The sequence below is a fragment of the Eulemur rufifrons genome, chromosome 24 (genome assembly GCF_041146395.1).
Source record: "Eulemur rufifrons isolate Redbay chromosome 24, OSU_ERuf_1, whole genome shotgun sequence".
Classification (NCBI taxonomy): Eukaryota; Metazoa; Chordata; class Mammalia; order Primates; family Lemuridae; genus Eulemur; species Eulemur rufifrons.
Window position 1 is genome coordinate 5,898,835 of NC_091006.1, and position 12,770 is coordinate 5,911,604.

The 12,770-nt window shown below is 50.4% G+C and overlaps 1 protein-coding gene across 1 annotated transcript in view; it reads left to right on the plus strand.

Annotated features, from left to right (window-relative positions):
* The window catches only part of SIPA1L3 (signal induced proliferation associated 1 like 3), a 218,843-nt gene that overhangs the window by 70,674 nt on the left and 135,399 nt on the right, over nucleotides 1–12,770 (plus strand). The gene's annotated exons all lie outside the window — the stretch shown is intronic.

The window sequence follows — 12,770 nt, forward strand, 5'->3', positions numbered from 1 at the left end:
CTAGAGGATGAGGAGTGTCTGGTGCATTTTCCAGATTCCTGAAGCAGTCCCCTGTGGAAAGGTCAGCTCTTCAACATGGCCCACCAGGCCCAGCGTGGTCCGTGCTCTGGCCCCTGCCTGCTGCCTGCCCCCAGGCTCATCCTGCAGGTCCCTCTGCACCCTGCCTGCCAGCCACCTGGCCTGCTCCTCTTGAATGCATGGCATTTGCTCCCTGTTCTTAGTGCTTTTTCTTGCTCCCCTGTTATGCTCCTCCCGCCACCCCTGTTCTGGCCTGGCTAATGCTGACCCCTCTTGCAGATCTCTCCTTGAACATCACCCCAAAGGGCCTGCCCCGAAGCCCACCCCACCCTTCTTCCCTGAACTACTGGGTTTACACATTCAGGGCCTCTTTTCTCCACTTAATGTCAGTTCCAAAAAGGCAGGAACCAAGTCTGTTTTGTTAAAGGGTGACCCTCTCCACAAAATATACACCCTACTAAACTTTGCTAAGGGGATGAGTGAAGTGATACTGGTAACAGAATAAAAACAGTGGCTATCTCTGAGTGGCTATCTCATAACAGGCACAGTGCCAAGCACTTTTGCATACAGAATCTTTAAATGATTACTCCCATTTAACAGAATAAAATCGTGACAGTAATTTGTTGAATAATGGCGCTAGTCATTGTTCTAAGTCCCTTCCTCGTATCATGGCATTGAATCCTTACGACAGCGCTCTGCGGCCAGTGTCCGCATCATCCTCACTTGACAGTAAGGGAAATGGAGCACGGTGACTTGCCCCAGTCACCCAGCCCGGGCGCAGCAAAGCTGGAATTCCAGCCCAGACTGATTGCTGGCCTGTCTTCCTACGTTGATGGTGACACAGTCCTAGAGAGCTTAATTTGACCAAGGCCAAGCAGATGGTACAGTAGAGCCTCCCCAGTCAGGAGCCCGCCAGTTAACCAGCAGCCACTTGTGGTGGGATCGAGTTGGTCATCAGCTCGCTGTGTATGTGTACTTATATACATTCTGTATGTACCGTAACATAGATTTTATCCATTTTTTGAGTTGCTAATATATTCAAGGGGTTGACAGTTCACAAATCTATACTGTGAAGAGTCTCCTTCCCATCCCTGTCCCCCAGCCACCCAAATTCTCCTTCCCAGAGACAGCCACTGTTACCAGTATTTTTGTGTGTGGATGGTCCTAGATATTTCCATACACATAACAAGTGTGTTTATCTCTTTTTCCCTTCTTCCCCCAGAAAACGTTTTACTTCTCACAGTTTCGCTGTTAGTCAAGATCAGGCCATACATTGATCGGGGTGAGTTCCGTGTTTCTGGTTTCTCTGCCATCCTGAGTCCAGGCTCCAAGTTTCTGTCTCTGCGCCCGTCTCTTCCTGGTGTCAGGCTGAACCCACTTCCCTTCCCTGGCATCATCCCACCTTGTTTGCTGCTCATAACAGGCTGGTGTGGGGGACAGAACTGTCAAATTTGTGGAAAATGTCACCTCAGGAGAAGTCCACAGATTCTGAGTGAGGACACTGTGACCCTGGTAGCCTCGAGAAGGTATAGCGGGGGACGGAAGAGCCCAGGTTGGTGACCCAGTCCTGCCACCCACTAGCCGAGTTGACCTTGAACAAATCTCTTCATCCTCCTGGGTCTTTCCTCAGCTGGAAAGTGGGTGTGGTAAGAGGTGAGGATCTAGTGAGAACACGTAAAGAATGTGGCGCGGTGCCTGGCACATAGTAAGAGCTTAGTACGTGTGGTATGTTAATGTTCTGTGGGGACTTCGCTGGATTAATGTGGTCCCACACTCTGGCCTGAGGACACGTGCGGATTCTAGACAGAGTATGGTGGCTTCCGCCTATAATCCCAGCAGGGGGATCACTTGAGCCCAGGAGTTCTAGGCTGCGGTAAGCCGTGAGGGTGCCCCTGTACTCCAGCCTGGGTGACAGTGAGACCCTATCTCAAGAAGAAAAAAAAAAAAAAGACTCAGATTCTAGACAGGACATAGTAACAGTCCATTTCTGAGCAGATGGCCTCGATTCAAGCTGGCCTGCCCCGTAGGAGCTAAGAGCAGGGTCAGGCACATGTGGGTCCCTCTGCTTGGAACCTCTTCAGCCTCCTTTTTCACCTGCCAGCTCTGGCTCTTCCTGCAAAGGTAGTGGAAATGGCCCTTCCTCAGGAAGCAGCCCCTGCCTCCCACCCTGGGTCACGGCCCGTCCTTCCGTGTGCTCTCACCGCACTCCAGTGTCTTGGATTCCTCCCTAGTGGCTCCGAGTGCAGGGATGGTTAAATGGCTGACTGGGAAGAAGTTGTTTAATGTTTCTTTCCTCTCTCAGAAGGCATGTACCATTTATTCATTTGCAAACATTTATTGGCCATCTACTCTGAGCTGGGCCTAGGCTGGGTGATGCTGGGGACAGAGTGGTGAGCAAGACAGCCCCAGAACCTGTCCTCTCAGAGCTTATAGTCCATAGGGGCTGACAGACCTTTCCCCAGGCAGTGACGCCCAGAGAGGTCAGGGCCACGATGGGAAGGCACGATGTGGGGGTGGGGCAGGGAGGAGAAGGGGCCATAGGGGCTGAGCAGGGAGCCGGCCAGTCTGTGGTGTTCATGCTTTGTCTCCAGTGCCACCCTCCTGTTCCTTAGCCTGTGTGTCAGTCAGTCAATCTACAAACGTTCCCCGACCAGCCTTCTCTGTGCCAGGCTCTGTGCTGGACGTGGAGAATTCAGCTCTGACCTGGATGGTCTGGTCACCACCATCACGGAGCTCAGTCTGTTGTGTGTGGGGCAGGGATAGTAAACATGTAAGCACCAGGTAAACATGCAGTTAAATCGTGGAGGAAAAGAACAGGGGCGGAGGGGGTGCCCAGGGGCCACGTAACGAGTTGGGGAGGTGGTACTAAGGCCAAGAGTGTCAGGAGTTTGCTAGTCTAGGGGAGGGATGGTGTCAGTGGTGATTTCAGGGTGGCAGTTGGGGACAGCATATGAAAAGACCCCGAGGCGAGGTAGAGCCAGTTAGGAAGAACAGAAAGGCTTGGACATGGAAGTGTCTTGAGTAAGAGGGACTGGCACAACGGAAGGTGTAAGACGTGGACAGGACCAAGTCGTGCTTGACCTTGTAGGCTTCGGGCAGGATGTCAGGGTCAGGCCTTTTACATTCTAGGAGCGGCACGTAAGAGGGGAGGAGCAAGAGAGGGAGGAGGGCTTTTTGAACACTGGCCTGTGAATATTGTTTGGGGAGGTGACATGTCCCCCACACCATCGGCAGCATCTCTAGACACAGGAAATGCCTTTTTAGACACATGAAAAGGAGGAATCCAAGACTCTGGGCGCTGTGAGAGCGTATAAAAGGCGGGGGCTGGGCATAATAAGAGAAATGCCAATTAAAATCATGCTGAGATGATAATTTTCACCTCTCAGAAGGGCAGGAGCGAAAGGCTTGAGCGCAGGCTGCTGGCAGTGGTGCGGGGAAGCAGGCAGGCTTGTCCGTCGCCAGTGGGAGGAAAGGTGGACCCTTGCCTCGGAGGGGGCTTTGGCCATATCCCCCGCCATGACCGTGCACACACCCTTACTTTGTCCCACAGTTCTACTTCTGGAAAGTGTTTTTATAGCTGTTTCCAGGTGTGAGAAGGGACCTTTGTCCAAGGTTATTTATTGCAGCAGTGCTTGTCAGAGCAAAGGTGCGAATGTCCCGCGTGACTGTTTGCAGGTGAGTTGGTGAGCTTGGTGCACCAGGACGCCACGCAGCCAGGAGGCTGCAAGGAAGTCCTCAGAGGAGGGGCCTTCCAAGTGTGTGGCAGGCTCCCAGGTATGAAAATGGAAAGAAAGAGAAACACCTTTTATTCCTAATTCTCAGTCGGGGAGGGCATATGGGAAAATGGAGGCAGAGTGTAGTTCTGGTCAAGATTCCAATTCCAGGCCGGGCGCGGTGGCTCACGCCTGTAATCCTAGCACTCTGGGAGGCCGAGGTGGGCGGATCGTTTGAGCTCAGGAGTTCGAGACCAGCCTGAGCAAGAGCAAGACCCCACCTCTACTAAAAATAGAAAGAAATTATATGGACAGCTAAAAATCTATATAGAAAAAATTAGCCGGGCATGGTGGCGCATGCCTGTAGTCCCAGCTACTTGGGAGGCTGAGACAGGAGGATCGCTTGAGCTCAGGAGTTTGAGGTTGCTGTGAGCTAGGCTGACGCCACGGCACTCACTCTAGCCTGGGCAACAGAGTGAGACTCTGTCTCAAAAAAAAAAAAAAAGATTCCAATTCCAGTCAGCCCTGGAGCTGTCAGCTGTCAAATTAGATCACCCCAGTTTCCATGCCAGGCGCTGCGTTCTTGGCTATACGTATGTGTATATGTTATAGGATTTGCATATGTATGTAAAGCTCTCTCTGCGTGTAAATAATTTAATTACTTTATTGAGGTCTCTGCTTGAATGGCTGAGACTCCACCTCAGAGAGGCCTTCCTGGGCACCCCGACCCAGTGGCCCTCCCTGTCGCTTTCCGTCCCCTGCTTTATTTTTCTTCATAGCGCTTATCGTCGTCAGATGTTACATGTTTGTTTGCTTTTTGCACCATCCTTCTTAGAATGTGAGCTGCACGAGGGCAGGGATCACGGATCTTGGTCTGTTTTGCTACCATATCCCCAGCGTCTAGACTGGTGTCTGGCCCGTGGTAGTGGCTTAGTGAGTACAAGCTGAATGAATGTGCACAATCGAATAGTGAATATCATCTTCATGATACAACTCAGGCCCCCAGAGGCCCTTCCCTCCTTGCACAGACTAAGAAATGGGGAACAAACTGGAGGGCCCACTGCTATTCTGACTGCGGAGGAAGCAAGAAACCTCCTTAGGCTGCCTTTTATGCTGTTAAAACTCTCCCTTTACCCACGATCCCTTTTCCGTCACCTTGAGAGGGATGGATCCCAGCTGGGTCTCTATTGCATGCCCCGCCCGTGATGCCCTGAGGAGCGCATGCTCTCTGTGCGTTCCCCAGCGGCTGGGCCCGCCTCTCCCTCTGGCTTGGGCGACCCATGTTCTGGGCACTCGATGGAGAATAGGTAGATGGAGATGGAGGCTCCGTTCTGAAGGCACTCTCTGGAGGACCTGTCACTTAGGCTGTGTGCTTAATATTAGCTGAGTCCAGTTTGCCCAAGGGACGTCCTCAAACTTGAGGAGTTGCGAATGTTGTTTATTTCTTCAGTATTTCAGTTACAACAGCAACTTTGCCAACATCTTTTAGGGTTCCCTCTGTGCCAGGCACTTTGCCAAGCACTCGGTGCCTGTTGCCTCATTTATCCTCCCAACAGCCCCATCGCGGGTGGATACTATTCTTCCCACCACTTAACTGATGAGGAAGCTTGGGACTCAGAAAGATCTAGCAATGAGCCCCATGTCACACACTGCTAAGTGGCAGAGCTGGGATTGGATTCTGGCTCTGGCTGACCACCGAGGTGGCGTACTCCTGGCCACGTGGCCACTCTGCTTCCACGTGTGCTTTGGGGATTTTCCTGGTGGCCAGCATAGCAGGGTCTGGTTTCCTGTGAAGTCGTGATGTGGATGGTCAATCGTGTTGCAAAGCCCTGCTGGCCAGCAGGAGGCCTTGGAGGGGTGGAGGAAGACGGTGGAGAGCCTTCTGCCTGTTCATTTCTCATAAGCGTTTGCCACACAAATGATCAAACTCCTGTTTCTCTTTGAGATTGGTTTCCACATCTCTTCATCTCTGATGCTCCCTGTCAAATCTCTCATTTATATCCCTAGGGGAGTCTGTGACGCTGCTCAGCCCTCTCCCTCCAGACCCCTCCCCACCCCCAGCAGCAGCTGCGCTGAGTAGAGCTATTTAGAGCACACATTCTGGAGTGCTGCCCCCGCTGCAGTTAGCTCCTGTGTGACCTTGGGTAAGTTACTCTGAGCCTCAGTGTCCTCACCTGTAATGTAGGAGTCGTAATCATAGCACCTTCCTCCAAGGATGGTTGTGAGTATTCATCAAGTATCTTATTCTAAGAACTGCTAGAACATTCATTTAGCGGATATTCTCTGAACATCTTGTGGGTGCCAGCACTATTCCAGAGTCTAGGGGTACCATTGTGAGCAGAATGAGAGCCCTGTGCTCATAGAGTTCATGTTCTCATCAGCAAGACAGATAATGAAGAAGAACAGCAGTAGTGCTAAATACTCTGCAAGGAATAAAAATAGGGACCACCTGAGCTGGGGTGGTCAGGGAAGGCCTCCCTGAGGAGGGAACAGTCACAGGGAGACCTGACTGGGTCTGAGAATAGCTAGGGCAAACTGTGCAAAGGCCCTGGGGCAGGAAAAAATGTGGAAGGGAAGGGCAGCCAGTGTGGTGGGAGCACTTGGGTGACAGGCAGAGGGGGAGAAGGTGAGGTCTGAGAGATGTTGAAAAACTTTAAGCCAGAAAGCAGCCTGATGTGATCCCTGTGAGCTGATCGTCTGGCTGTGTGGGGAGGTAGGATCCAGGAAGACAAGAGGAGGCTCGGGGAGACCAGAGGGGTACCTGGTGGATTGTCCAGGTGGAAGATGGTGGTGGTCGTTTGGCCTGGAAGGAGGAGAAAAGGAAATGGGTTCAGGATATGTCTTGGAGGTAGTGGCACCAGAGTTTGCCGATGGGCTTGCCATGGAGGGTGAGGGAAGGAGAGGGGTAAAGGATTTTGTTGTGTGTGTGCTGATTCCTGCTGATGAACACTTGTCTCCCTTTTTCCCACTGACAAAGGCTGCTCCAACCAACATGCATGTACTTACATCCTTCCTGGGCTGGGTCTTGAGGGATCAAAGGCCAAGGGCATTCCAGGTAGAGGGAACCGCTGGAGTAAAGGCTGGGGACCCTGCTACAGAGGCTGTACAGGGAGCCTCGCCTGCACCCAGCTCAGCTAGGCCAGAGCATGGGGTTTGTGGGGTTTGTGGGGTGCGTGGGGTGCAAGGCAGAGTAGTCGCCTGGGCTGTGGGACGGCAGCACCTGACCCAAACCCACCACCCGAGTCGTGTAGAATCGCTGCTTATTTGAGATTTTCTTCACGTTCTCCCATCACCCACCTTCCCTAGAGCTGCTCTCTCATCTGGCCAAGTCCGTTCCCCTCCCTGTCCCTCCCCTCCCCAGGTGAGTCCAGAGTTTCGGCTAACATTGCAGCAGCAGGTGCGACATGTTAGAGTTCCTGCCACTCTCAGGGCTCTTGATCTGTGCATTTAGGTCAGCTTTGTTTTCCCGGGGATTGAAAGCAGTGGCTGGCGAGGCCTTTGGTTCTGGGCCAGCACTGGAGGAAGACTGGACCTGCAGGAAGTGAACAAGAAGGCCTCTTCTTTGTATGAACTTGGTTCTTCCCCGTTCTCTGTCCCGCTGTTTCTTGTCTCTGGCCTTGTTCTTGAGAGAGCAGACCCCGGCGGCAGTGGCTACTGCTGCAGGCCTCTCTTCCCCTTTTTCAGGGGCTTCGGGGGGGCCCTAGGACACTCAGCTAGTGAGCTTAGCCAGTGTGAGTTTAAAACAGCAGCATGACCTGCAAGCTTCTGTCATCAGAGCCCTCAGGTCCCCGAAGACCTGGCCCTGACCCTGGCCTGGGTTTCTCTCTTATGCTGCTGGGCGGTGCTGGCCAGGCTACTTGTCGAAATTGTATCTCTGGGAGTTTGCCTTCTGCCTGCCCTGGGGCTGTGAAATAGGAGGAATCATGGATTACAAGATGGTAAAATTTGACACATTTTTGCTCATACAAGGTCCAAAAAAGAAAGAGGAACAACCTTGAAGGAGAAAAATACAGGACACTAATGAGCTCAACTAAGTACTCTCCCAAGTTGCTAGAGGACGTATGAATCATTGCGCCCTTTTTGGAAGACAGTCTGAGAAAAAAAATCTTACTTCATTTTTTGAACGAGCAGTACATGCATGTGATAAAACATTCAAATGGCACAAAAAGGGGGTGAAGTGAATAGTACCTCCCCTGCCCTCGGCCACCCAGTTCCCTTCCTATGAGGATGGCCATTTCAGGTGTGTTCTTCCAAAGATACTCAATACGAAAACAAACCTATATTATACCTGCAGTTCTATACCTCGACTTGGAAACCATTCTACAATGTTACTATGTAATATTCCATAGTCTTTGACCCAGCACTGCCAATCCTGAGAGTCTATCCTGCAGAAATAGCCCCAGTACAAAAGGATATTTGTTGCAGCATTATTTGCAGCGACAAAACAAAAAACAAATCCTGGAAATAAAACGAATGCCCATTTTTTAGGAACTGATTACATAAAATATAGCACATCCATATCATTGGCATATCAGCTGCTAAAAACAGTGGGTGAAAGCATTACTCGTTAACTCAGAGGCATTTCTGTGATGTATTTAAGGGAAAGCAAGATTTAGAGAAGTAAATATGATATGCTCCTGTTTTATGGAAAATATAATCATTGTTGTGTGGGTGCAGAGGCTCACGCCCATAATCCTAGAACTTTGGAAGGCTGAGGCAGGAGGATCACTTTAGGTCGGGAGTTTGACGCTGCAGTAAGCTGTGATGATGCCACTGCACTCCTAGCCCAGGTGAAACAGTGAGACCCTGTCTCAATTTAAAAAAGTGTGTGTGTGTGTATATGAAATCATTGTCATTTTGTTTGGGGGAATGGGTATCCTACTTCATGCTCTTCCACGTCACAAGGCCTGCTCAGCTGGCATTCTGTTTGGGAGGCCTTGCAGTATCCTCAATTATGGTCAAAATGAACTTCACTCACTGGTCAGTTTTAGAGGCTCACCTGGGAGGGCATTTTGGCCTACAGGTGGAGCACCCATGGCATTGGGGTTGGTGAATGCTCACGTGGGCTGCTTGTCAAGCTAGGAGAGGCGAATGTGTTCCTGGGTACGAGGTGCCATGGGGAGAAATCGCTGCTCACTGACTGACAAGCAATCAGACCTATTTCCAAGTAAGTTCGGTAGAATGAACTAAGCACAGAGTGTGATCGGTTGTGGCACTGACGCAGAGGAGTTGTGGAAACGCTGAAGCCAGGACAGCAGGTCTCTGGCTGTGTTTCAGCTGAGGGTTCAAGGGGCAGGCAGCACAGGCAACAACTTACCTCTCGTCCACCCCAGGCCCACCACACAGAGCCACCCAATGGAGCCATTCTCGGGCCCCATTCTTAAAAAGGATGGGCCCTATTGCTGGGCATGGTGGGCCTGGAAGGCAGGCTCGGGGGGACACAGCCCCACAGGACCATCGCTTTGCACCACTCTGGGGGTGCCCTTGGCACTGTGGTCTCTGATTATGGTGCCCTAGGATTGTCCTCTCTGAACACTGCATCCCTTCCCCTTACTTCCCCACCCTGGGTTCCAGGATAACGATGTATTCTGCCAAGGTCTAGAGCCCCCTCCATGCATGGGGTTGGCAGTGGATAGGGCTTCTTGGGGCTGTCAGTGTCCCCGCTTACTTGGTTGCAAATGTGATAATACACTTACCTTATACTCACTTTGAGTCTTGCTGGACTCTCGTGCGTCATTGGTGCTCATAGGGCATCAGGAATACTACATGGGAATGCCGTGACAAGGAGCGACAGGCACGCACATTGCATGGATCTCCTCTGCTCACACGCATGCTCCATTGGCCCTTGGGCTTCACTTACAAAATACAAGTTCAAAAATAAAATTATAAAGAATTTCAAGATGGTGACAGAGCATTATTCCAAACAAAGGGCCCTGTGCCACTGCGTGGGTCACACAACCATGAAGCCAGCCTTGTCTGGATTTGTCATGTGAAGTAACAAAGGTCCAGTTTGAGATAAAGTTCTGTTGCCACCAGAATTTAAACTTAACTGACTTAGGATAATTGCGTTTAACAGTAAGAATTAAAACACTTTTAGGGCCGATACATGTTTAGTTGACTATACATTCTAATCAAAACATAATTGATATCCTTGCCTATGCCTGTTTTTCTTCCAGCCACTAGTGGAAAGTGGTCCATCTGGGAAAATGACACCACCTACTACCTGTTTGCTCAAACCAGAAACACATATCTATGTATGCATAATAAGAATTCACATCTGTATTGAAAGTACAAAAATGTGCCCTACAAAAAAAACACAGGGAAGTCACTTTGTTCGTTTATTCAATTCATTTAGCAGGCATTTGGTGAACTGCTATGAAACTGTATGCAGTTTGAATCTGGCAGAAAAACACTTTGCAAATACTCATGAGGCTGTGTGAAGGTCATTCTTAGAGGTTCCTGTTCTGCCTCTCCCCATCAGCGAGGCCTGTTTGTTCCTGATCTGAAATGGATCTTCACTAGCCTCCTTCCTGTTCTGCTGCCCTTACCCTGGGCCCAGCCGCCACCAACTCTCCTTGGATGTCGCAATAGCCACCTCACTCTTTCTCCCTGCTTCTTTTGAACACTGACAATCTCCGTGAGACAACCAGAGAGATCTTTCAAAAATGTAAATCAGAACAGATCATTCCCCTGCTTCCTGCCACACTTAGAATGGAAAGCACACGGCTGCCTGTGGCCCACACAGCCCTGCTAGTGTCAACTGCATCTCGTGGCGCAGCCTCCCTGCTGCAGCCGTCTGGCCCCGGGGCTGCCTATAAGTTTCTCTGAACAGATTCATATGTTCTCCTCCATCTCTTGCAATTCTCTCTCTCTCTCTTTGTTTCATTAGAGAATTAGTCCAGCTTTGCATTTCTGGTGAGGAATTTTCCTCAAAGTCCCACTACTTCTGCTTACCTCTACTGGCCTCCCCTAACTGCAAGGCAGGTTGGGAAATGTAGTCCTAGCTGAGCATCCTGAGAAAGAAGGGAGAACGGGCGGGCAGTTAGCAAGTGGAGTGGGCCCGTTCCCTGCCCTCAGCACCCTGGGCCATGGCACCAGCTTGTGTTCATTGGCCTGCACCTTCAAGCCTCCTTCCTCCCCTGCGTGGCCAGAATCAGAGCAGTGACTCTGTGTGTCTGGTTGACCAGAGGATGGGATGTTGAGGCTTCTCAAGGGCTTTCAGTCCAGAAACCCACCATGTCACCAGCAACAAGAATCATGGTAGCTCACATTTATTGCTTACTTACTGCGCGGGAAGTCCTGTTGTAAATATTTTTCATGGAGTAACTTTTTACTTAATCTTCACAGTGCCCCTGTTGTTATCACCATTTCGTAGGTGAGGAAACTGAGGCACAGAGAGGTTAAGTAACCTTAGACACGCTCCCTGTCAGTGGGTTTTTCCCTTTCAGTGTGTTATGAATAAGAGGATTAGAAAATAAAGCCTGACCTATTTTGGTAGATCGACCATTGTTCTGTCTTCCATCTGATTAGCTGGGATCTGGACAGTGCTTTGTGGAAAAGCACCCAGCGGTCGAAACCGCACTGACAAGCTGTTTTTATAGGAGTGCAGGAAGGGGCTTAACTGTTGGCACATCCAGCAAATGGCTGGTGACAGAAAGAAAAAGGATCCACAAGCTATGCAGGATTTCCCCAGCCCATGAGCCCGGGGCCAGCAGACCACAGTGCAGTTATGCCAGCGGGCTGGGCTTGACCTTTCCAATGCCGGTCACCCCAACTACTCTTAAAAGTTTGTGGGGAGAAAAATCGCTGTTCTCAGTTCAGGTCCTCTGAGAATTAATTCAGGCACCAGGTCATCTTTCTAGGTACCTCTGATCAGCCATGCTCCGTGGAAATCTTTGATTCCCACAATTCTTCTCTGAGTTAAGACTTCTAAGACACCTTCAAGTCCACATCAGTGGCTCCCTGCAGACTCTCCCAGGTGGTGGCACAGCACGTGGCTGCTGGAGCTTGGTTGTAGCAGGTGTTTCAGTTGGGAATGACTCTGGCTACAACTATCAGAATACACAGGTAGCACTGTCGCTTCAACACAGTGGTGTTCTGGGAACAAAAGAGACCCTCTGAAATCCAGTTATCACATCTGCATTCCAAGCTTGAAAAGGCAGACTGGCAAGGGGGCAAAGGACTGTGTGGATGATTCCGACCTTTTTTGTGAAGAGAATGGAACACTTTTACAGAATCCCTGCATGAGAAGCCTTCACCTACCCCCAGGTTACGAAGATACGCTCCTGTGTTATCTTCTAGACATGCTCATATTTTCCCTTTTGCATTTAGGTCTTTGACCCATTTGAAATTGATGTCTGTATGTGGAAGGAGATAGGGTTCAAGGCTAAGCCCATGCTCTTAACTGCATTGTTGGTGGTGCTAGAGCCAGACCTGCTGGGTTCAAATCCCTGCTGGCTGTGCTGCCTACTTGCTGTGTGGTAGTTACCTCTCTGTACCTGTCTTCTGGTCCGTTAAAAATGGGGATCTTAGTATAACCTACTTCACAGGTTATGAGGGTTAAATGGGTTAAAAAACTGAAAACAGTGCCTTAAATATAGTAAAACCCAAACAGAAACCTTTTGCTTCAGCCCAGAATGAGAATTTGCAAAGCCACATACGGGTTTGGGGGCTTAGCAGAGAACCCTGGACCTGTCAGTGGGTGAAGTAAAGCATGTCACTGAGGTTACCGTCTCTTTATCTTTACAAGAAATTGCCAAACTGCTCTCCAGAAATGTTTGTTCCAGTTTCCACTCCCACCCGCAGTCACTGAGCGTTCCCCTTACTCCACAACCGCAGCACATTTCCCGTTGTCAGACTCTGACATTTTGGCCAATCTGCTGCGCGTGAAATGGTCACACGGTGTTGTCTTCCCCAAGCAGCTTCTCTGCAGAAGTCTGTCTGCGAGCCACCTCTGCCCCGGAGTTTGTCGGCGTAGGCTGGAGGCAGGACCACCGTCGGGCCCCCGGCACAGTAACATCCTCACAGCTCTGTGTTCAG